At 54.3% G+C, this 25,334-nt stretch overlaps 1 long non-coding RNA gene across 1 annotated transcript in view; it reads left to right on the forward strand.

Moving 5' to 3' along the window:
- Positions 1-991: 991 nt before the first annotated feature.
- LOC116591857 overlaps positions 992-25,334 on the forward strand; it is a 46,500-nt gene continuing 22,157 nt past the window's right edge. Inside the window, exons 1-2 of the long non-coding RNA XR_004286182.1 lie at positions 992-1,767; positions 2,044-2,372. This is a non-coding gene — a long non-coding RNA (uncharacterized LOC116591857). The remainder of the gene's footprint in view (positions 1,768-2,043; positions 2,373-25,334) is intronic.

Raw genomic sequence — 25,334 nt, forward strand, 5'->3', positions numbered from 1 at the left:
CTTCCCCTCCGCTTCAGCAGCTCTGTTTGTTTCCTGTGATTTAGAGTCTCTTACAGTTTATCTCCCTCTCTTATCTCGTCTTGTTTTATTTTTCCCTCCCTTCCTCTATGCCCGTTTTGTTTCTTAAATTCCACATATGAATGAAATCGTATGATAATTGTCTTTCTCTGATCGAGTTATCTCGCTTAGCATAACACCCTCTAGTTCCATCCACATTGTAAATGGCAAGATTTCATTTTCCGGCGGCTGAGTAATAGTCCATTGTGTGTACCCACCACTTCTTCTTTATCCACTCCTCTGTCAATGTCCATGGACGTCTGGGCTCTTTCCATAGTTTGGCCATTGTGCTCACTGTGGCTGCAAACACTGGGGTGCACATGCCCCTTCGGATTCCTGCATTCGTGTCTTTGGCCTGAATACCCAGTTATGCAATGGCTGGGTCCTAGTGTAGCTCTAATCTCAACGTTTTGAGGACCCTCCATACTGTTTTCCAGAGTGGCCACACCAGCTCACATTCCCACGCACAGTGTAAGGAGGTTTCCCTTTCTCGCATCCTGGCCGACACCTGTCCTTTCCTGACTTGCTGACTTCAGCCATTCTGACCTGCGTGAGGTGTTTTCTCATTACGGTTTTGATTTGTGTGTCCCTGACAAGCTCTCCGGTTACTGAAGATGTGAAGTAACTAAAGGAGCATCCGACGTACTACAGACAGTTGAAAAGGCCGAAATGTGAACCCCAGGCTGCAAGGCCCCAAACGCAGAAACAGGAAGGCACCCTAAGGCACGTTATAGGGTCCCCAGGGCAAGCTGGGGGACGCGGGAGTTGGGGTGGGGAGGCATCGCCAGGGGCCGGGGAGGGAAGGTGGTGGTGGTGTGATCAGGACAAGGCAGCTGCCCCAACCTCCTGTTTTCAGAAAGTAGGAGGAGCTCAGAGCACGGAGCTGAGGGACCTGCGCTTCCATGACGAAGAGACAGTCGTCGCTGGAGCAGAATGTCTAGGAAGGAGGGAGGGAAACCAAGGAAGCAGGAGGCTCCTCCTTCACTCGCGTCCTCCGGTCCCCATGTATGCCACGTGGGTGGGAGGGTGTCACACACACCCACGCGTCCACAACCACACTCGCCGCGCTCCCGCCCGGGCCGGACCCGTCTCCACGCGCCTGTAGGCGCCGGGCCTCAACCGGCCACGCCGCCACCTGCTGCTGCGTCCCCAGTGAGGGAGGAGCTTCTCTGCGCATCCCCTACCCGCTCCCGCAGCCTCCCCATCCTCCCCGGCGGGGCTGAGGCCAAGTCTTTCCCCGGAGCCCCCTCCTCTGCGCTGAGGGGGAGGCGGAGGGAGGAGCTCCGGCCCCAGCCGCCCGCCCTGCCCCTCCCTCCCTCCCTCCCGCCGCTCCCCCTCCCCTCCCTTCCCCTCGGTTGCCGCAGCCCGGTTAGTCGCGCGCGTCAGCGTGGGCTCCCCGGAGCGAGTCGCTAGGTAACGGGACTGGCTCCGCAGACCCGCGGCCCAGGGAAGCCCGCGCGCGCTGTCAGCAGCTGCGCGCGGGGCGCGGGCGGGGGCGCACGGACCCTCCCCTGGGGGGGCTGCAGACCCCGACCCGCACGCGGCCCCCTCCCAGGATGCCTTAACCCGTTCGGATCGCCACCGCCCAGGTGCCCCTCCCTCGCAGGGACCCCGACCCCGCCGGCCCTCTCCTCTTCCCCCCGAGCCAGTGCACACCGCTCTGCGCGCAGCCCGGTGGGCGCCCCACCTCCGTGGTCGCCGTTGCCGCCGGTAAGCTGGGTTCGCGGGGCGGGGGCCGGGACTGGGGCAGGGAGTGGGGGACTCGCGCGGAGCCCAGCACCTCCCGCGACCGCGGCCGCCGACCGGCCATGTGCTAAAGTTTCTGGGGCTCGGCGCCCCGCCTGGCGCGCAGCGCGGGGCTCAGCGGCGCGGTAGGTGGGGCGGCGCGGTCCTGCCGGGCGCCCGCCGTCCCCGGCCCCCGCGGGGTGCAGCTCTGCGCGCTCTCACGCTCTCTTTCTCTCTTTCCCTCCGCGCTGCCTCCCCGAGGTCCTCCTGCCGAGCCCCTGCGCGGGGCATGAGGAGCCCCGGGGCGCCGCCCGGAGACGACCCGGCTGCGCGCACACCTCGCCAGCGGCGGACGGGGACATGAGCGGCGCGCACGGGGTCCGTCGCCCGGCGGCCAGCCCCAGCCGGCGGCGGCCAGCGGGTCGGCGCTGCCCGGGAGAATGAGGCAGGAGCCCGCGGCAGCCTCCTCCTTCACCACCTTCTCCTCCTCCTCTTCGCCTTCCTTCGGCTCCGGCGCCCGGGCCCCGGCCGGGCTGTGGCTCTGCTGCGTGCCCCGCGCGCCCCCCGCCCGCCTCCGGATGCGCTGCTCGGTAAGCCAGGCCCTCCGCCTCGGGAACAAAGCCCCTTCGCCCGGCCAGGAGGCCGCCTCCGAGCCCCTTGCTCGGCCCCCACCGAGAGCCTGGAAGCCTGCGGGGCTCCCGATTGAACCCCTCCATTTCCTGTATCCCCAAATCCTGCCTGGGAGGCTAAAGCTCCCGGGCGCCTTCGAGACCCGGAGCTTTCCTCTGCCACTGCCATCGGGCAGGCAGATGCAGGCTTGACACACAGGCGGGAGACCTGTTTGGTCCAGATAAGGATATATGCATCTTGGCTCAGACTGGTCTGTGTGTGTGTGTGTGGGGGGGGGACTCATTTGTGCAGGGAGACGACTTCTATATAGTGACTACGTAATGGGCGTCCAAGCTGTGCCGGGTAGCGTGCTTGAGAAACACCCAGGGAAGTAGGTCCCCCTTCTTCCATGGCTCAGATTTGGAAACTGAGGCCCAGAGAGGTTGGATGACTTAATCAAGGTCACAAGGCCAGAGTGCGAGAGACCAGGTTTGGAAACCAGGGTCTTCTTTCCGCCAAGCTGACCCCTTTGTAACAAACACGCTTGTCCCAATTCTACAAACTGCCTCCTTCTGGAATCATTGCATGTGTGTGCGAGCACCTGTGCCGGGGAGGATCTGCTGGGGGAAATAAATTGCCTAGAGCATGTATTCTTCTTGTCCTTCCTCTCCACCATGGCCGCTAAGCCCTCTTGTGAACTGTAAGCACAAGATTACTTCTTAGTTAAGGGGGGAGGTTAACATGGTCCCCTGGGTGCTCCCTTTCCTGCCATCCTGTTTCTCTCAGGCCTCTTCAGGGATGCAAAGGGCAGAGTTGGGGTCCTCTTCCCAGCCCCTCCTAGGCTCTGTCTGCTGGCATGTGCTCAGCCCCGGAATCCATGTCCTAAACCTTTCCATGGGGTGAGGGCTAATCCAGGCCACCTTCCCCTGGTTGTGTAAGTCTTAGAGACGGTTACTTCGCAAGCACAGGGGGGCTGATCCCAGAGGGGCCCCATTTAGGAACTGACCCTGTCGGAAACATCATTTTGGCTCACACTTGCCCAGCGGTCCCTGTCAGCCCAACTGCACACTTGCTAGCCCAGAAAAAAGAGGGAGGGGCTTGATGTAGACATGGGGCCTTCTGCTGGTGCCCATTTCTCCAGCTTGCGGCATTTCAAGCAACCTGGTCTGAGTGGCTCGTTTACTGATCAAGTGTCCAAATGTTGGGCTTGGCAGTTGTCTCCCCGACATGTATAGTGTTAGTATTGGTGCAGGGAGAGCCCTTAGCAGGAAGGGCCTCAGTTTCCTGACTCCCGGAGCTGGACTGGATGACCTCTTGGTTCCTTTCCAACTAAATGATCCTGGGATCAGGAGGAGAGTGGGTTGCTGGCCTGAGCCGGGGTGCGTGAGTTCATCAGACACATGCATTCGGACTAACAGCTCTGCCCTGAATATGCTGTTGATTTCCAAGAAGAAGACATGGTTGAAGGGGGGACTGCAAGATTTAGCTTCTACCCCAAGGAGGGCAAGGCTGAGCAGTGCCCTGGTGGATGGATTATTTATTGGTCTAAAGCATGGTGGCTGTAAAGTGTCCCAAGGTGCCAGATTAGGGTTATGGGGTTAGGCTTTCATTGGGAGAAATGACATTGACCCCTAGGAACTGATCAAATACAGTGCATCAATTAGAGGTCCAGCTGGCTAGAAATCGGCAAGCTGGTGAGCCTGCCTATCCTTTCTGGAAAGAATCCATCATAGTTGAATAGGTAAAGACTGCTCAGCTTAAATAATTAACCATGTAAATAAAGTGGTTTTTAGAACCCCCCCCATCATGTTTGCTGGTTATATTAGCGACAGGTGCAACCCACCCAAGTTGGGACCCAGAGGGACTGTGACAAAGAGTTGGCCATAGGAATGTTTAGACCCTGACTTGTTCTTTGCCTGTTGCAGCTAAATCCATCAACTTGACCTATGGGCCCTTAATGGGGTTGTCATAGGTCTTTTAAGATGTGGATTAATGAAGCTTTTAAAGTGTTACTGAATCCCAAGTGAAATGGGCATATCTCACCTTTTTCCCAGAAACTAAGCTCCCCGCGGGTTTCATGACTGCTTGAAATTCACAAAACCAGAGCAAAGCTTTCATTTTGACAAGGTAGGAGAGTCTGGAAACAGCAAGTGATGCATCTCATGCGGGCATATTAATCTAATCTCCCCGCATCGTGGATGCCATGCTTCAGCTTGTCATGGCTAACGTGCCCAGTTTGGTATAAAAACGAATGCAGAGAAACAATCTTTGTTGAATTACTTTTTGAAAATGGTAATGTAATTATGAAAAGACACTTTTTATGTCATAGATCATACGACTGATATCCAAAGCCAGATCACACAGTAAAACATTACTTCCGTGCCTGATAATCTAGTTTTTAATTAGTCAGTTCTTTCCCTTTCTTTTGCCCCCCCCACCCCAGCATGAGAATGTGTAATCAAGAATCAATCCTCCCTTTTCAGTTTTGGGTTTGTCTTAAACCCACCTTTTTTGGAAGATCTCTAAGGCTGGGTTCGTGGGTACGGTACATACAGTGGCCTCATGTACAAATACATTTGGGGTGCCTTTGATTTCTTTTGGGAGGACAGGACGGGCTCGTATCACAAAGGCATAAGAACAATGAGGTGTTACCCTGTTGGCATTCTATCTGTGAATCGGGAGCCTAGACATGAATCCTTGCTTAGAGCTGAGATGCCCGGCATCCCGGGAACCTAGGGGGTGCCGGAAGTTTGTGTAACATTAAGGATGTGCGAAGGTACTTAAGGGATGTGTCAATGAAAGGAACATCCCCAGAGGTAAGGAAGTGGGGGATTTGTCCCTGACTCTGTTGTTCCTTGGCTCTGGGACTTTGGACAAGTTATGCCTGTTCTCTAGGCATCCGTGGGTGTACCTGCGGCGAGTGTGGCTGTGTTCCTGTGTCTGTGTGCGTGCCTGCACTTGTGTGTGTGTGTGTGTGTGTGTGTGTGTGTGTGTGTGTTAGAAAAGGTGATCTCTCCAAATCTAAGTGTCAGGAGTCCTCGGCTGGGGATACAGCTGGTTATTAATAGCTCGAGGATGCTCTCTATTGTAAGGTTACATAACATTTCCAATTAGACATCTGTATAAACAGTAAGGCGAACCAGTCATTATAAAACATTCCCTTTAGTACCCTAAACGGGGACTCTCCCCTGAACATGTGATGATGGGGCTTTCATTCTAAAGGCGATTATGCCGGCATCCCCGCCCAGTGGAGTCTTGGCACACATCGGAGAGGGCTAGAATGAGCCGTGACCCTCTCTAGGGTCCGTGTGGCCGGAGCCGCAGGAGCCTGTATGTAATTTGGGTCATTGGGGTAGGAAGAGCATGACGTTCTGTGTGTGTGACTTGAAGTCCTGGGGAAGCTGAGGCTCTGCCTCTGTCTCAGGCTGTTCCTGGAAGGTAAGGAGGGGAAGTATGTAATTACTGTTTGCCGTTGTTTTGCAAATGGGAAGTACTTTAATTAGAGCCTAGAACTCAGCTGAAGCTGAAAGCTGGTGAGAAGTTTGGAGGTTTGGCAGTGGTGTTTTTGCCGGGTTCTCTGCACGGGCTTCCCTGTAACACTTGAAGCAGGCTGCTGTCCGAGGTCAGGCTCCCTAGCAGAGCTGCAGTCCCCGGCAGATACCGAGGGGATAGCGGTGGCTAAGGGAACCGGAAGTCCTCAAACACACTTTGTCTTGTCTGCAGAGGAGACGTCGCCAACTGGCCATTCTAGATGAGGAGCCTGGGGCTCGAGAGAGTGTCCCCTGGAGCGTGGCGCTGGGACCCGCGTAGTTAGTGAATTGACAGAACCACAGAGGATTTAGAATTAAGTCACCCGCGCCACACCTCATTGCCACCATCCCTGCAATGTGTCCGGCAACCAAATTGTGTCCTTTCATCCCAAATTTCTCAACAGCACCGCGGCACCGAGAGAACAGGCAGGGGATTCTATGTGGGTGACCTGTGGGGCTGATCTAACTATCCTGAGAATTTTGAATTCGCTGGGGGTTTTTGTAAGTCTATTGGATTTCTTTTAACTCTTGCGTCAGGTGTATTAGATTCTGGACGTGTTCAGAAATAAGTCAAAGTTTCCCCCAAAAGGGTTAGTGTTGGTAGTTCTTCCGGGGAGGCTAAAAATAACTTCTCCAGGTCCCGTGTCACCCTGGGGATGTGAGCCCACCCTGGCACATGGGACGTTTCGGGAGGCGTTGTCAGCCTACACCTCCGAGAAGGACCTCACAATCAAAGTTATGTAACAGAAGCTTCCCAAAGGAGCATGACCGCACCTCCAAGATGCTACATGGGTTAATCCTCCCTAAACAACGAGCTGGGAGGAAAACAAGAGGGACGTAGACCAGAATCTCAAGGTTTAGCTGCAGCTTGTAAGAGTGTCCAGGACTGGGGCACCTGGGTGGCTCGGTCGGTGAAGCGTCCGCCTTCCGCTCAGGCCGTATCTCCGGGTCCTGGGATCCAGCCCCGAGTCAGACTCCCTGCTCAGTGGGGAGTCCGCTTCTCCCTCTCTCTGTCTGTCTCTCCCCCACCCTGGCTCATTCTCTCTCTCTCTCTCTCTCAAATAAATACATAAAATCTTAAAAAAAAATGAATTTCCAGGACTTGGAGGAAATGCAGGTTTTGAAGAACGTTTCAAGCTACCGCCTAGAGATGCCATCACCACGAGCTTTTCTAGGGGCCATCGGAGTCTGCGTGCCTTCGCTGAGCTCCGGCTGATCTTTGCCGATTGGCCTGCAGATCTGGACAAGCGGCATCCAAACGTAGGACAGGAGATTCCAGACACACAGTTTACAACCAGTAAGGGAGTCCCCGAAGTCACCTGTCCCTCCGTTCTTTTTTTTTTTTTTGTAAAGATTTTATTTATTTATTTGACAGACAGAGATCATAAGCAGGCAGAGAGAGAGGCAGAGAGAGAGGAGGAAGCAGGCTCCCTGCTGAGCAGAGAGCCCGATGCGTGGCTCGATCCCAGGACCCTGGGATCATGACTTGAGCTGAAGGCAGAGGCTTAACCCTCTGAGCCACCCAGGCGCCCCTGTCCCTCCATTCTTGTAACGACACTCAGGCTGGTTCTCCTTGCCGGCGGCTTAAAATCCTGTGGGCTGCAATGCTGGCCTGGCCGTGTCCTGCGAGCGAAGTCTTAACAAACCAGACCCTCCCTCTACCTCGCCTAGATTCCTAAACTGCTTATCTGCCAGAGGTTTAAGTTCTGTGATAGGTGATTAACGAGAAAAAGCGGACAGAAGGCATTGGAAAACTCAACTGTGATTCATCTGCCATCAGCGAGATACTAAAACATCTTCCTGGCCGGCCCAATTTTTTGATTCGGCGAATTAGAAAGAACATTGCACGGCTCCCGTGAGACCCATTGAGTCTGCACCTTTGGCCCCCAAACCTTGAGAGAACAGATGCCCAGGCTTTGCAGCTCTGGGCCAGATTTCTAGTACATATGGCTATTAAGTGGCAGGAAATGCAAAAGTGGCCGTACAGACGTATCGGGCGTAAGGCAAGAGGGCACCGATGTTTGTGATCTGTGGTTATTATGAACGGTATTTAGGACACGGTCGTAGAAATGATTTAATGTCTGCTTACAGCCCCAAGAGTCCTGGCATACATTCACTAAAGGATTTTAGAAGTTTTCGTGCCGTCTGTGTGTGTGGCTTACAATGAGCGAGGACAAGAGGGGTGCTGTACGCGGGGCTCAACCGCCCCCTTCACAGGCTCTCCGAATTTGCGAGGCTCTGTGCTTGGGAGGCTCAGTGTGGCCCTCATTGGTTCCTGTTCTTAATAATCTGTGATGAGCCGACCTTTACCCCACTCAGCATCCTGAAGCAGACCGGCAAATAGGGAATATGATATCCACGACCTTGGTCACCCCTGTGTCTCAGCCTCTACCTACTCACATTGTCCCAGATCCTGGCCGACTTGCTGCTCTGTTCCACCACGGGTAAACCGTCCCAGTTCCTAGTGGCCTTGACGTGACCCCCGTAGGATCCCCGATTCCTTTTAATTCAGGAAGCGGATAACGGCAGTCAGCATTGGCGTCACGATCAATATTGACCAGTCTTCTATTTTTTAATACAATGCATGTGGCCTGAGAGCACAGTGCCCGGCTGAAGATGATGTATGAATGCGTACAGCTAACTTGCTGAGAGGGCTTTATCGAGTACTTTGAGAAGAGTAAGCCTGGCCGTTGCGATGTGAAGTCTAACGGGAGAAATGGAAGTCTGCGCCCCATATCCGCCCCCAGAAAGCAGGTGGGGAACAGTACACCCGGCTTCTAGAAGGGAATGTCGAGACCATCCTCGGTCCGTTTGCTGACAGTATTGACGTTGCCTTGATCGGTCCCTAAATTCTCTCTAGATGAGGCAGTGTCCCTGCTTGTCCACAGGCCTGCCCCAGGACATGGCTGTGGACTGGGATGGTGGCTCCGTCCATGGGTGCAGGCTGGGTGCCATCTCCTCCTGGCATCGGGTGTGCCTGCCCCTGGTCCTGCCTGAGCCCTGGGAGCCGCCCCCTCACTCTGCCGTCCCGTGGGTGCTGTCCGACGTCCATCACAAGCACGCTGAGCCCCAGCTCTCAGTGCGGCTGGGCTGGGGGCTGTGCTGGGAGACAGCGGGCAGCAGCAGAGTGTCTATGACCTGCTTCTGCTCCCTGAGGCCTGGGATGAGGCCCCCCACCCCCACCCTTCAGAAGTCCATTCAAAATCTGGGAGACGTGGCTGGTGCAGCGGAGCAAAGAGCCCAGCGGGGAGAGCCTCGGGGCGAGTTAGGCACCTGTCCCTCAGGCCTGCATTCTCTCTGTCTCACCTGGGTTCCTGGGGCAAGCCTCTGCCACACTCTGTCCTCGCCCCAAGCTTCCTGGGCCGTCAGATGGAAGGTTTATCTCCAGTGTGATCCAGGGGACCACTTCCATGAACGTGCCTGGGAGCTTACTAAAATACAGGTGCCCTGAGCCCCTTTGCAGACCTGTTGTATTGGAACCAGGTATATTTTTAACCCCTGCCCTGTAATTCCTCTCTCAGGCATGACGACATTCCAGACCCAGGGGTTCTCACAGCTGGTTGATCACTAGTGGCCCTTCCTGCTGCAGAATCCTCAGAATAACACCCCCACCTGGCTGGCCACTCTCATCGGCTCCACCCAGGCCCCCCTCCTCTCTCCCAGCCACTCTCCCGGCTTCCCTCCTGCCCTCTACAGTTTGCTTTCCAGCGGGTCTCACCACCCTCCTCTGTTCAGAGCTCTCGGGGGCTTGCTGTCTCCCCAAGAGCAGTGGCCAGCGGCTTTGGGAAGGCGCCAGGCCCTGCACGCGCTGGTCCTGGGTCTGTCTCCTGCCTCCCGCCCCTCGCTTCTGCCCTTCGAGCCACACTGCGTTCTGTGCCATTCCTGAAACCGCGCAGCCCCCCAGCACTCCCTCTGGCCTGTGGGGGCCGGGGACTGACGAGGCTGGGTGCTCCGAGGGTGGTGAACGGTGCCCCATTCCAGGGGACACGCTTAAGTGGGCTGGGGCAGAGCTCAGTTTCTGGGCCCTCCACCAGATACATGTTGTTTCAGGTGAAGCCCTTTAACCGGGCACCGTAGTTTAGGGTGACTCATCCCTGGACAGGGTTATCAAAGTGGATCTAGAAATCTCTTTCAGAAGAACTTTCTAGAATTAGGCCAGATCTCTCCTGACCTTGGGCTGCACAATTTCTTCAGCTGCCATTAATCCTGGTGGTCCTGCTGTCCTCCCTGCTCTGCCTCCACAAATGCTCCCCGACCCCAGCTATGTCCAGGCAGTGTTCTGGGCCCCAGGATGTTCTGGAGGAACAATGGTTCTAGAGGAGCAGAGTCTGTCTGGGTTCCTGTCTGACTCCTGCTCTGGCTTTCCTACAGATGGGACAGTGAGGCCCAGACATTATTCCTCGGGCCCTTATCTTCTGCCACCGGGAAAGAGAAGCTCTGGCCTTTTTACCAGGAGCGGCCCTCCTGGGTTTAAGCACAGCAAATCTCACTCATAAATAGTGATCGCACGGTGAGTAGGAGGGAGAGAGGGACCACCTTGTACATTTGCCTCCACAGCCAGCTGAGTGAGTAACGGGGTGCAGTTATGTAAGATACAAGGAGTCTCGCAGGTGGGATAAGTGGTTAATACAGGGCCCTGGTCCAGGTCCCCGTGAAGCCAGCCTGCCCAGCTGTATATCAACACGGAAAAGGCCGAGAATATTCAGACTCTTCCCGGCCCTGCTCACTGCAGATGCTTCTCCTCGAATCTTATAGGAGGAGGAATTTTCACTGTCACCTTTGGTGTTCTTGCCAATCCCTGTCACCGTAACATTGACCAAACCTCTGCTGATAGTAGACAAGGTGTCCCTTGTCTTCAACAGACTCCCAAGACCCTTGGGAAACGTGTTACGTCACGCCCGTAGCTCACTGCAGTGGTTGCTGTGAGCGAGCAGGCAGAGGTGGGGAAGGTGGGTTTGGATGCGGGACGCGGGGCCATCTGACGTCAGCCTTGAGAGATGGGCAGCAACTTGTCAAGCAGAGATGAGGGGGGCAGGGCACCCCAGGGCATCCCAGTATGAGCAGCCGTGCAGAGGCTGGACCGCTTGGGATGGGTGAACTGGGGGAGGGGGGGGGCTGGCTGTAGGGTCAGGCCGAAGAAGCAGGTGCTTCCATCCTGGCCTGGTGGGATTGGGTCTTGGATGCCAACAGAAGGAGCATTCCATGTCTTATAAGCGATGGGGAGCCATGGAAGGTGTTTGAGTGAGGGTGTGGGTTTGACAAAGCCAGCTGGTGGTCCTGTTTCATGCTCCCTCCGTAACTTCCGTATTACAGTGAAGATGTAGAAGGCGCTCACGGGGGCGCGCGGTGGGAATGCAGGCGGGACTGTCCGCAGACAGTGCGGGAGTGACCTCCAGACCATGCTTTCCTTGTGCTCCACTTGCTGCAGTTCCCGAGTGGTCTTCCGGGCGCTGCTGCCCAGACCCCAGCTCCGCCGACCCTGCGGGGGCTCGGAGGGAAAGGGAGGGAGCTGCTGGCTCAGGCACTTGCTGCCCAGACATGGTGGACTCCGGCCAACAGGAAATGGAGCGGGCAGTGTCCCAGCCTGATTCACCGAGCCGTGGGTCTCCCTGCGCCTCTGCAAGCACGTTCAGGCTGCTCCTGGCCTCAAATAATGCTCCCAGACCTACATCCACAGCTGAGAGAATCCAGGGCACGCATCTGCCGGCCACCTTCCCCAAGCGTCCCCCCAGCAGGGGGCCTAATGGGTGGGAGAGGGGGTCAGTGTCAGGAGCCGAAGCCTGGACTGCTCTTTGTCCTTCTGCTTTGAGATCACCGCGCTTGGCCGGGCGCTGACCTCTGCAGAGTGGACAGGGTAGCTGGGACACAAGGAAGAAGGTTCCAGGGGTCACTGGTGCTTTTCCCACCTCTGTCCTTCTCATTGTGACAGGGCGGAGCACGAGAAGGAAGAAAAGCATGGTCCACGGGCCAGTGGGTAAATTCGTAACTGTTTCTGGGTAGTTGGGACCTGGCCAAGAGCCTTTCCTCGTTCTAGGCTGACTGCCAGATCATGCCAAGGGCAAAGCATCCCGGGCAGGGAGAGGAGCTGCCGTGGGCTGGAGAGCTCACTGCCCCAGAATGTGGGCCCAGCGAGGGAATGCACCTCTACCCTCACACTGGCCCCATTTATAGGTCAGCAAACCAAGGCCCAGAGAGGGGAGGCCACTGGTCCAAGGTTGCACAGTGGGCTTGTCGCCGAGCAGGGCATCAAATCATTCCGGAGTCAGTGATATTTGAGGCTGGCCAATGCCCAGTGTTGGCGGGCGTCCACGTGGCGGTGGACAGTTTGTACTCATACCGCCTTGCTGCCAACCAGGCACGGAGGACATGGCTTCCTCCTCGTTCCTCTGCCTGTCCTCTTGGAAGCCAGCGCCGGAGCCAGGGTCCTGGGCAACCAGCATTGGAGGGGGCTGGGCACGCTGCCTACGTCTCCGGCCCTTTTTTCACTCCTTTGGTTTCTGGAAGCTTGTGTGGATGTTTAATGCAAGAAAAGGGGGATAAGGGTGCAAATTAGAATGCTTCAGGGTCTGGGCAGAGAAAGAAAGGAGGCTGAGATCTCCGGAGCTCTGGGTATCATGAAAAGCCCCATCAAATGTCCCAGGAAAGCCTTTCATATTGGTTCTCCAAGCCCCGTGGACGGCCATGGCATCGCACAAACCACCCCTTGGCCTCCGCCTCCATGCGTCTTGTCTCCTCACAGCTGTATGTTCCCTGGGTCCCCAGCACCGGGGACAGAGCTGGCTCAGTGCAGGTTGCTCGCGGCGTCTCAGTGGCCACGCGAGGGGTGCCATGTGTGAAGGGATTTGTCCGTTACCAACCCTGGCTCTCCTGGCTGCTTCTCGCCTTTGTCAAGTGGGTTCCCCCAGATGCGAGGGTAAAGCCGACAACAGTCTTGCTGGCTGCCCCCAACACAGTAAAACCTTCCAGGCTTGAGTAGATAGATCTAGAAATACAGTTCCTGCCCCTAAACTGTGTCTGTCACCTGTCACTTCCCCAGGTTATTATCCCCAAACTCGGGAGGTACTTGCATTAGGTGAGTAATCTCGGGATTACTGCAGTACACACGTTACTGCAGCTGGGATCAAAAGAAATCTGCCTGCCGGCCCATTTCGTAGACATCCCCACCTTACTGACTCTTGATGAAAGCGGGGAGCGGAGCTGTGACAGGTGGCAGGCTGCTGCTGATGAAGACACTTGGAGCGCCTGACCTCAGTCCCTCTTGTTTTTCTGGTCAAGGTCCGAGCGCCTCACAGACTGGAGTGACCTTTCTTCGGGGACATTGTGATGATGGTCACGGCCGCTGCCAGGGGCATGCACTTTTATTTGAAGCTGTTCTCAGGGTCAGACTGTGGGCGATCTCACTCACCATGTGATTCTTGAATGATTTGCAATCATCATTTTGCGTTGGTCTTTCGGAGTCCCGTTCTTTCTTATGGACGATGGCCAGGGTGATAACAGCGAGTGATAATCGCAGCTTTTATATACTGGGTGCTTCCTCTGGGTGGAGATTGTGCTAAATAAGGGCTTTCCGGGGACCCCTGCATTGGATCTGAGCAACAGCACAATAGAGTAGTTGCTCTTATTCCCATTTTATAGACATGCAAGCTAAAGATTCAGAGAGTATTTCTTGCTGCATATAAGATATTTTCAAATAGTGGCTTCAAACACTAATCACCCTTTTTTTTGCTCATGAGTCCAGTGGCTGCCTGGGCTCAGGTAGGTGGTTCTTGTGGGAGGCCTCATGGGGGATTGCATTCAGATGGGCTGGGACTGGAATCATCTGGAAGGCTTCCTCACTCACAAGTCTGCCCCCCCCCCCCCCGCGCCCCGCCTCCCTGGGGGTGTGGCGCTGGGAAGATCCACACAGCCTGGGGACATGGAGAGGCTCCTTGATCTCTGTGTGGCCTGTCTGTGGGGTCTTTCCTGCCTGGCTGTGGCCAGATGAGCCCGACTTCCTATGTCATGGCACAGGCTCCAATGCACATGTTCTGGGAAAGAGCGACATAAGGGGTGTGTCTGTACCTCGTTCCTTGGCCCAGCCTCCTGAATCACACAGTGTCCTTTCTGGCATACTCTGCTCCTTAGAAGCAAGTTCTTGCAGCTCTCACCTTGGGGGGAGGGCAGTGGCACTCAGTCTCTAGATGGAGGATCATCGGCCTCTTTTCACCGAGTTATTTCTAAGCGGGCACAGAGCACATGGTTGGGTTGCACTGGTAGGCAATGGCAGTAGAGTGGGCTGTGACTCCGGAGGTCGGAGCACATCCTGTCACCCTCAGACATAAACACCTTGACCACCTGGCCCTGGCGGAAACCCCTGCACTTCTCCTGTTCACCTGTCGGACATTCTCCCTGAAGAAACAAGCAAGAGTATGTAAGAGCACAGGTGTCTCCTCCTTTGGTTCAAAGAGGCGCTAGTACAGACCCTACAGCGGCCCCCTCCCATCCCCTCCACTTCTCCCCTCCCCTCCCATCCTCTCCATCTCCTTGCCCTTCACCAGGCTTGTGAGCTCACTTTCTTGGGCCTTAGCCTCTGTGGGCCCCTTCCTCCACAAAAAAGTACTGAAAATTATTATCTTATGACTGAGTTGATTTAAAGATGAGTATTTTAATAGTATATGTTCAAACATTTTCTTCTAACTAAAATTACTTTTAGATGGCAGGATTGCTTGAACCTCCTCTCCCTGCCTCCTCTCTCTCCCCTTCCCCCACCCCCTACCCGCTTTCGTCCACTTCCCCTGTCTCCTCCTGCTCCTCTCTCTGCCTGTCCTCCCCACCCTGCACTACTTCAGTCTTTATTCTGGTCCCCACTTCACAAGCCCCTCTCCCCTCCTGGACTATGAACCCCACGTTCCTGTCTGTGTCCGTTAAGCTGGTCTCCACACTGGGCATGGACTGTCCCCACTGCCTCTGGGCCTATTCTGTCCTGGCCCTTCCCTAGGGGGTGGACCCTCCTTGTGGGAAGGGACTTCAGCAGAGGCATCCCTGTCTGGTTTCTGGCTTGTCTCTGAAAGCTGAACCCAGGGAGCACCTCCCTTTTTTCCCTGCAGCTCAAGAGAGGAGTCTTGCCCCCCCGGCTGCTGCAGCCATGCAGGGTGGCCAGTCTCAGACGCCCCCGGCCAGCTTGTAATGAGCCTCCCATCCATTTAGAAGCTTTACTGAGCTCCTGTGCCAGCAAGACCTCCCAGGTTTCTATCCTCGTGGAACTTAGAGAGGTACGGAGACAGAAAAAAATCAACACATGAATTTTATAAACAATAGGAGATTTTTGAGAAGGAGTCAGCATTTCATGAGAACCAAAGTGAGCACGGTCACGGGAGACTCTGCGGCAGCAGCCAGGATGCCTGCCTTCCTGTCCATTGGGGGGTCCTCATCTCACCACCTGGCACTGCCCGCCCCCACCCTCCCCCTCACCACTGGCCATCTCCTCCTGCTCCTCTGAGCACAAAGACAACTGAGACCCTCCCCCACATAACAGCCTCATCAGGACTTGCTCCCTCTGCTGGGGTCCTGGGTTCCTGAGAGGGAAGCAGAGTGGCCTGGCTTGGGTTGGGGGTTGCCCTCCAGGCTGAGCAGCTGTGGCTGGGCAGGTGGGGCCCTGGGGTGGGGTGAGCTACCTGTCCTCAGATACCGTTGGGACAATTGCTCATGGAGGGTGTGTGGGGTGGGGGAGCCTCAAAACTGGCTCATGTTAAGGTTGTGTTTAATGTACAGAGACGAGGAAGTATGTTGAATCAAGGAATTGCACGAGATTGTGAAACTTTCACTTGCCAAGTGTTACCACTGTGATATAATAAATAATTAGAAAAATGGGATTGGGGGTTGGGGTGCCTGGCTGGCTCAGTCGACAAAACATGGGAGTCTTAATCTCGAGGCCATGCACTGGAGCCCTGCATCAGGTGATCTTTGAAAAAAAAAAAATCTTTAAAAGAAAGAAAAATAGAAAGATCCTAGCATTAGAATTTTCAAAAAAAAATTTTTTAAAGATTCTCTTTATTTATTTGAAAGAGGGAGAGAGGGAGCACCAGCAGAAGGGAGAGGGAGAGGGAGAAGCAGGGTCCCTGCTGAGCAGCGAGCCCGATGTGGGGCTCAATCCCAGGGCCCTGGGATCGTGACCTGAGCTGAAGTCATCCTCTTAACAGTGTGAGCCACCCAGGCACCCTCCAGATTAGTTATTTTTAATTAATTCGTTTCACGAAGTTCAAATAATTCACCACTCAGCGTGCCTTGTTCTTGGACTTTTCATTTTGCCAAATGCATTTAAGACTGTGTTCACAGACCTGGAGTGCTCTGGGGACACACACTGGGGACTCATGGGCAGGAAGGGGTCCTCAAAGGTGACTTAGCAATAGTACCAGCCCCCTTAGCAGCAGGAAGGGCTGACACCCATCAGCACTGGGTTCTGAGCCTCGCGGGCTCCATGCTGTCCTGAGTCCCCCGTGGGCCACTGCTCGTTGGAAGCCGGAGATGACACAGCTCAGGGAAGCTGCTGGCCTCATCCGGGGTGCACAGTCCATGAGAGCAGGAGCAAGATTTAATTCCAAGTTGTTGGCTGCTCTAAGCGTGTCCTTTTAGGGGAGGGAGAGGAGTGGGGTTCCGTCAGCTAGAGCAGAGGCAAGCTGTGATGTGGGGGTGCACACAGCAGAATGAACCGACTGTTCAGAGACTGTGAGGGGTGGGGGGAGGGGGGAACTCGGGAAATTTCCCTGAGGAGGTGTTGGCTTAGGCAGACCTGGACCAGGATGGAAGCATCCGAGCCAGGGATGGACACAGAAGCACAGACGCAGGTGTGAGCGAGCGTGGAGAGCCCAGCCTGGACATTCCTGTCCTGGCCGAGTAGGGCTGGGGTACTGGGAACGGACGTGATCCAATCTGGAATTTAGAAAGACAGTCCTATGGCAACACAGAGGTTGAACCAACATTTGCAAATTAGAAAACGGTGCTGGCAAACACGTTTAAAAGAGCAAATGTTTGGCATATGCAGATACAGTCAAACTGATTTCTGAAAACGCATTCCAGTTTGGAAGTGACGCCAAGGTCCCGCCTCCTTCGAGCCTTCTGTGGAACTCGAGGGAAGCCCCGTTTGCTACCTGCCTTCCCGTCTCCAAAGACACAGGCAGGGGGCAGACATGACAGTGCCGTGGACTTTGGAATGTTGATGGTTTTTTCAGACAAAACACCGGCCTTTAATTTTTTTTTTTGAGATTTTATTTATTCATTTGAGAGAGAAAGAGCGTGCATGTGAGCAGGGAGGAGGGGCAGAGGGAGAGGGGGAAGCAGACTCCCCGCTAAGCAGGGAGCCCAATGCAGGGCTGCATCCCAGGATCCTGAGATCACGACCTGAGCCAAAGGTAGACGCTTAACCCACTGAGCCACCCAGGTGTCCTAAACATTGGTTTTCATTAACTTCCACCCTCTTCTACAGAGTCTCCCGACTCAAGCGACTGGTTTTCTGTATGCAGCCGTATCACGGGCACAGTCGAGTTTGCAACTCTGGGGCGTGGGGCAGGACCTCATGTCCCGAAATGACAGATAAGAAAGGCTCAGGTGGCCTTGGCAGCAACCCCAGGGTCACACAGGTGAAGAAGGAAAATGGACCAGGGTCTCCTGGCCGCCAAGTGTCAACCCTGAGGACTTCCTACCCTGTTATTATGCAGGACACGCGCGTGTGGGAGGGTTTCTCCGGTCTCTGCTCCCTGTTGTCATGTGTCCTTGCCGAGCCCTTAGTTCTGGGCTGCGGAACCATGCAGCAAGCTGGGTGGCTGAAAACAAGAGAAACGGCTTCTCTTGCTGTTCTCAGGGGCAGAAGTCCGAAATCCAGGTGCTGGCAGCGCTGTGACCTTCCGGAAGATTCTAAGGAGATCCTGTTCCATGCCTGTTCCTGGCTTGGGGATGCGGCGAGCAAACCCTTGGTGCTCCTGGGCCCGTAGCAGCATCCCCTTGTTGTATTCTCGCCAGCCTCCTGTGGCATCCTGTGTGTCTGTGTGCCTGCCTCTGCGTGCAGACCGCTGGGTTTAGGGCCCACCTTCACCCGCTATGACCTCGTTTTAACTTGATCGTCTCTGCAGAGGCTGGATCTCCCTATGAGTCACAGGAGAGCAGCAGTTAGGATTTGAACTTACCTGATGAGGAGGCACAGTTCAGCCCATTGCACCCTGAGAGATGGACCGCCCCGGGGGCAGGTTTGTCCTGGACCACACCCTCCTCTAGAATGTTCTGAGAGCAGTCAGTGCTACCGGGCTGTGGGGATCTCACCTGTCCCCTGCACAGGTTGGCTTGGCACATGCCCCCAGTGGGCTCCTGTGGCTTCTGGCCCCTCAGCCAGGAGGGGCGTGAAGTCAGCGGCTGCCAGCTCCGTGCTCCGGGGATGGGCTGTGATGCTTTGGTGTCCGTTTGGGATGCTGCCAGCATCTGGATGTAGTGAGTAGGTGGCGGCTTGGGCACACCGCGTGTCCTAGGGAGCAGGGCCGCCCCTGGCTGGATATGGTAGCCTTCCGTGGGCTCCTGGCAGCACCTGGCACGTGTCTCGGTCTGCGACCGCTCCAGCAGCAGGGTGGCCAGGGGACAGCTGTGTCTGGGGAGGCAGCACAGGGCTGAGACGTTGGAGCGAGGCTGATTCCTTTCCCCCACCAGACTGCAGACCTCTCTAGGGCAGGGCCGTCTGTCGTTCCTGCACAGGTTCAGATGTGTGGCAACTGCCCCGTGTTCTCTGATTCAGTCACCGTGTGGCTGCTCCTTGGAGACTCTTGAGATTCCCCTGGGCGAGTCTCTGTGCCCATGGCTGGGATTCAGTGAGATTGTGAATATTAATTTAAAACTATGCACGTGAGAGATGCCAACTCCAGGTATAATCTGGAAGGTGGCTTAGGGAAGAAAGGTCAGAGTGTGATGGAGAAACAGAGCAGAGTCCAAGACGGCACCTGGCTGGTTGGCCGCAGGGATGGGTGGTCGGGGGGCCCCAGTGGGGACAACTATTGCTGGGGGGGGTGGCGCTGGGTTTGGGACAGAAATGTGTTCCCCTGTGAAAAAGGCATTGCTGCTGCAAGTGAAAGCATGACCTGTCAGGTCTACAGGGACTGTGGCTTGTGTGGTGGGAAAAATGTTCTCACCCCTGGATCCCAGAGAGGGGGAAACAGGGACCCTCTCGAGAGTTTTGTTAGGGGGTCTTCTGCCGAGGGCGGGAGGAGACGAGGGGCAGCAGAAGGGCTGGAGGCCACAGGGGAGCTTGGGCAGGGGCGTCTGGCCCGTGGGTAGCACCGAAGCCACCCTAGAAGGTGAGGTTTGGAGGATGGGGATTTGCGGTCTCAGGAGACGGGAGTCAGGAGCAGCCCTTGTGGGCAGGGGGTCGGCAGACCTGAAAATAGCGTCTGCTTGGCCCTTTAAGGGAATTCTTGTGCCAAGAAGAATCGGAAGTTACGGGCAGATAAGGACCCATCCTCTAGGAACTCTCTAGGGCTTGAGGGTGTGGGTCGGCTCTCACCCGTGCGGGGGCCCGGTTTCTCCAGCTGCATGAATGCCCCTGGGGGGCAGAGATTGCTCTGGAGAGACCGCAGGACGTCAGGTGCATAGTAGGTGTGTGGTTAAAACTAGAAGACCTTCTTGTTGCCTAAGGTATTGTGCTCAAGGAGTGGGATTCTGGGAGCCCCGGAAAAAGCTGAAGCCCACCCCACCCCCCACTGCGCGTTATGGTGCAGCTGCTCTGAGACCTCTGGTGCCTGAGCACCAGCACTTTTAAAAGCTCATCGCCAACACCGCACCCCGTTGGCGCCACCCCTGGGCCCCCTTCCCGCCTTGCTGGACGGGGCTCCTCATGGCCCCAAGGCACTGCCTTGCAGGCCTGAGGCACGAGGAGGGTCTAGCCCAGCGCCTGGCACACAGACGCCCCCTGCTACTCTTGATTCAAAGTAGAAAGAGGACATTGCTGTGTGTTGAGGGAAATGGGTCTCCTTTGGGTAAAACCAGTGCCATCTTTGTCACTGTCTCTCTGCTTGGGGATGAGGTCATGCCATTCCTGTTAGGGAACCGCGCCTGAATGAGGGGTTGGGGACCCCTAAATGAATTAGTTGGAGCCCAATGCACTGGGACGCCCTCCCGCCACCTCCCCTGAACCCGGGGTGGCAGGAAAGCTGGGGAAGGGGTGGGCAAGAGGGGGCGTGGAGGCCGTGGTCAGCCATCTCGTGCCTATCGAAACTTTTTTTTTTTCTGGGTGTAAACGGTTGCCAGTCGAGTGAGAGAGGGGATTTGGAATCAAGCCGGTGAGCTGCTGCAGGTGCTGAGCCGCGGGTCTATGGATTCTTCCGTTTTTTACATTAAAAAAAAAAAATCCTTAAGGCCATGCCTGAAAGAACAAGGCAGGCTCTCCAGCTGACCTGCTTCTCTTTGCACCATTGCAGAGCCTCAGGACATCTCCAGAGACAAGCAGCCAGCCCCTTCGGCAAGCCGCAGATGGGCTTGGTGTGACATGCGGCCCGGGTGTAGACTGAGTTAGGGTGTAGGGTGGCCGAAGGACCCAGACTCGCGGGGTTGCCTCATTTGGAGCAGGTGCTCTCGGACGAATGTGGGGGGCTGGGGGGTGTCCTTGTCGGGTGGATTGTTCCATCACTTGTGGCTCTGCTGAGCGCCTTCTGGCGCTTCTGCTGGCAGCTGGGGGGCAGCTGGGCCTCCGAGATGGATTGAGCGGGCCGTCCCCACCCTCCGGAGTCGGGTCAGACAGCAGTGTCTCTGGGGATTCATGACAAATCCTGGGAGCCCAGAGCCAGACCTGAGAGCAGGTGAGGGTCAGACAAGCCTTCGTGGGGAGGAGGGAACCTCCGAGCTGTGTTCTGAGAAGGGGTAGCCATCAGTCCCTTGAAGGAGGGTGGTCCAGGTACAGAGAACAGCTCCTGTGTCTTAATGGGGAAGAGAGAGCCAGGGAAGACGCACCGGGACTTAACCACAGGCTGGTGGCAGGAGGGACGCTAAGCCTGGGATGAGAAAGAGAGATTTGCACGCAGGTTTGCTTTGGTGGGAGAAGTGCTGGGACCACCCCCCAGTCTAGCTCCGTGTCCAGAGAGCTTAGTTCCAGCAGAGCGCACCTGTGCCTGCATCTGGTGTGTGTGCACCTGTGCATGCGTTCGTATGTGCTTGCGTGCAGGGGTTGGGTGGAGAGCTGTTAAGCCCAAATCCAGGCCATCAGATGGTCAGGTCACCTAGTCAGCGTGCTTCTGTGATACGTACCAATACTAGGTCCCAAGGCTCCGTTCCCCGCCCCAGGTCCTGGTTCCCTAAACCTCACATTTCTGCAAAGTGGGAACGGTTGTCTGCGTTTACCGATGCTTGAGAATCCTTATAAGGAAGCCTCAGGGGCTGACAGAACCTCAGATCTTCCTGGCAGGGTTTTCTGAAATCTGGCCCACTCTCTGCCCCAAACCTTCAGAACTTCCTTCGATCCTTTTGCTTTATTTGAGCCATTGTACCTACCGTTTGCACCTCTGGACTGTTTTTCTGTTTCTGCTCCTCCTTCCTATCCGAGCTTGGGTCTCCCCTTCTCCCTCCCCTCAGCCCCCCCCCCCCCCTGCAGCTCCTGCTCCCATCTCTCTGGGTGACTCCTGCACAGAGCGCTTGCCCTTCGGAGCACGCACTGCACTGTGGCTTTTTCCTTGCCAGTTTCTTTGCAAACATGCCACACGCGTTGTGCACCTGGCATGGTACCTGGGCCCAGGGAGGGTGGTTCGTGAAGTATTTACTAAGTAAATTAGTGAATCCTGGAGAAGGCCAGAGCTCAGTAAGGTTCAGAAATGTTCCCAAGGTCACCCTGCCAGCAAGTGGCAGAGTTGGGATTCAGCTGTCTTTTTTCGACCCCCACACCTGTGTGGGTCCTGCTGCACACCCAGCCTCTGCTGCCCTTGTCAGGCTGAACAGTCCCGCAGCCAGCGGTGGGAGGAAAGGGGGCTCAGTGAGACTGGGCCGGTGCTGGGAGGGCACTGGGAGAGCCAGGTGGGGTGTCAGGGCCTCCGTATTTGGGCTTCATTGGGAAGCTAAGGCAGAAGCCCAGAAATAGACATCGGGCTGATCCAGCCAGCTGGGGAGACGTCGGGCCTTAACTCCGGGCCCGCTGGAGATGGAATCTCTGGCAGCAAGCTTCATTCCAGCCCCAGCTCCAGGGACGAGGTATCCCCTACCACGTTTGTCTCAGAATAAAGCTGGAACTTCTGGGAAAGGTCAGCGGGGGTGGGGGCAGAGTCAAACCACAAGCTGCTGCATCACACCCTCCAGCCATCCTTCTGAGCCTCTGTTGTTTCTCTTTTCCCTGGAAACTTAGCGAAAGTTTCTGCATGCAGCATTTGCTTTTCCTGCAATATAATGTAAGTAGTAGGGTGGCAGTTCGGACCTGCTGTTTAAAAAGTCCCCAGGCTCCCCCCAAAATATAGAGACTTGTGATTGCCAAAAAAAAAAAAATAGTAATAGCAATCATGTTCCATCCTGTCCGTATTATGCAACTGTAGAGACGTTTGCAAACGCTTGGGACACTCAAAGAATGGAATCTCTGTCCAGGCTGTCTCTGGGAAGCCTTCTTCACCAAAGAAGAGGTGGGTCACCTGTTAGCCCAGTGCAAGTTGCCTTGTCTTACTTAGCAGACTTGAAAACTGTTGTCGTACATTATATCCTGATTTGGCTTCACTTTTGCATAGATTTCTTCAAATTGTTCTGCTTGACATATCTTTTTACTTCAACCCTTGAAGCTCTTTTCTGGTCAATATTTGCACATCGTAAGGCAGGGGTAGGCACAGTAAAATACCTGATGTATTTCGAGCCCCGCAGATATTATACATCTAAACTCGTTTAATCCCCAACGGGACCCTTTTCCATGTTTTTACATAAGCCACGATTCCCACCCAGGTAAATTGGTCACCTTCAGGCTGTAGCTGTGAGTGTTCTAAAATCAAAAAGGAAGATGTGACTCCTCCTTTGCCTGTTCTTATTTTTATTCAAGTGCTTCTATCAGTTCCTTTTTAAAAAAGATTTATTTATTATTTTAGAGAGAGAGCACGCCAACGCAGGACTCGATCCCGTATTCCTGAGATCATGCCCTGAGCCAAAGTCAAGAGTTGGATACAGACCAAGCCACCCCAGTGCCCTCATTTTTAATCTTTAAATAAATGCTTTTCCCCATCACCCTCTTACGCTGCTTCTGTCTCTTCTTTTTGTGAGAAGATGTGACTAGCGCCCCGCTCTAAATCCGACCTTTCCTCTTGCCCTCGGCTTCATGCACCTGAAGCACTGGGGTTGACCTTACAGCAGAGTGGCTTCTGTTGACATCCTGTACTGTACTTTCCACCATGTGTTTTGTCCGGAGCCCGACTATAGGAATCAATACGGGTACTGCTATATCAGAAGTACCTAATACTTCATGAAACCCTATGCTGGGATTACTTTTCCTTCTCCAGAGATCAACTTCTCCGCCCCTGGATCACTCAAGATAGAATGTCCCAGAACAGAGTCAAGTGCATCGTATTTGTTTGCATTCCATCCACTGCCTCACATCATGCCTTTTGTTAGTTTCCTTTGTGTTTGGATCATGACTTAATTATGCAGGATTTTGTGTTTATGTGTTTCCTAGAATTGCTAATTGCCTTTCTTTTTCTTTTTCTTTTCCTTTTTTTTTTTTTGTTTCATTTATCGCTGTCATATTTCCCTTTCTTCATACCCTCTGCTCTGCTGAGCTCCTCCCTGGTGTGTGTGTGTGTGTGTGTGTTGGTTTTGAGTTTTTGTCCTCCCAGGACCCTCCTTGTCCTGTACCAAGCTGTGTATCTCTTCTGCACACGCCCTCCACAGTGGTCATCCGGGGCCCATCCTTTATCGCTTGGAGCTTCCTAGGAAAAGATATATGGATCGTAAGCTCTCAGAAAATGTCTTTATTTCATACTCACACTGAGGGTAGATCTCCAGGTTCAAAATCATTTTCCTTCAGAATTCTGAATGCTTTGGAGGTTTCCAGGTTGCTGATGAGAAGTCTGATTCTAGGTCCCTTGTAGATTTTCTCTTTTCTTTTTCTGGCAGATTTTAGGAATTTTTCTTCATCCTTGTCATTCGTATATCACATGAAGATTCTCTGTGGGGGTCTTCCTCCACCCTTCTGGATACTCAGTGTAATCTGAAGGTGAGTCCTTATGGTCTGGGAGATCCTAAAGCATTTTTTTTTTTAATTTAAATCTCCATCTTTTTCCCATTGTGCATTTCTGAACCTCTTATTTGTTGGCTCTTCCCCCTTCCAAGTAAATGGGCCTATTTACTTCTGCATTTTTTTTCTATTTCCTTGTTTCATTGCTGTTTTGCTCCTTATTCTAGATTTTGTCAGTGTCATCTTCCAGTCTATCTTTTTCTTTTGTTTACTTTTAAAAGACATTTTGGCACTAGTTCTTTTTTTTTTTTTTAATTTCTAAGGGGTTTTTTTCTTTCTTAAAAAGATTTATTTATTTATTTGAGAGAGAGAGAGAGTGTGTGTGTGTGTGTGTGTGTGTGCACAAGCAGGCAGAGGAACAGAGGGAGAGGGAGAAGCAGACTCCCTGCTGAGCAGGGAGCCCGATGCAGGACTTGATCCCAGGACCCTGGGACCATGACCTGAGCTGGAGGCAGAGGCTTAACCCACTGAGCCACCCAGGCATCCTGAGAGCTTTTTTCTTATTCCTTTCTTGCTCCTTTTCTTAGAATCTCATTTTAGGTCAGTTCTGAGTGTGTCTCTCTTGATCGTTCCCTTCATGGTGCTTATCTCCTCGTGTGCCTGCTCATCTGGGGTTGGGATAGTCTAGCTGCTCTTGACTTTCTTCGTTGGCCAATAAGTCATTAGACTCAGAAGGACTGAATCATCAGCCAAGGTCACACAGTAGAAATGGCACAGCAGTTGAACCCCAACTTTTGGATTTCTGACCTGCCTTTTTTACCTGAGAGCTCTGCTTCTCCGTAGCCCTGATATTTTCTCCTTAAACATGGTGAACCCCTCCTGCCCATACCCTGAGCACCCTTGGGGGCAGGCCTCCATCTATCATGCCTAAGTGCCCTTGCTTTGGCATCCATACATTCTGGAGGTTTCTGGGACTCTGCATGTCAGTTTTTCTGTTCTGCTGCCTCTGTCTGACCTGTGCTTCCCAGACCATGTAGCCTGATTTTAAGGTTACGAAAAGCAGACAGCAAATTTAGGGCATCCAGCCCGGTGTTTTCTACCTAGTAGGACCTCCGTGTCTGTGTTCTGCTCCAAAGACTTGACTGATTTGAGGTAGACTTTAGGCTCAGATTCATCTGCTTTGCTGAGTGTGCAAAGATCGGAATTTTCTGCAAATAGTAGGTCACAGCACAACTGTGGCACATGTGTATCAGTAGGAGGACATGAGATCTGGTCCC

Source organism: Mustela erminea, chromosome 5 (assembly GCF_009829155.1).
Source record: "Mustela erminea isolate mMusErm1 chromosome 5, mMusErm1.Pri, whole genome shotgun sequence".
Taxonomy (NCBI): domain Eukaryota; kingdom Metazoa; phylum Chordata; class Mammalia; order Carnivora; family Mustelidae; genus Mustela; species Mustela erminea.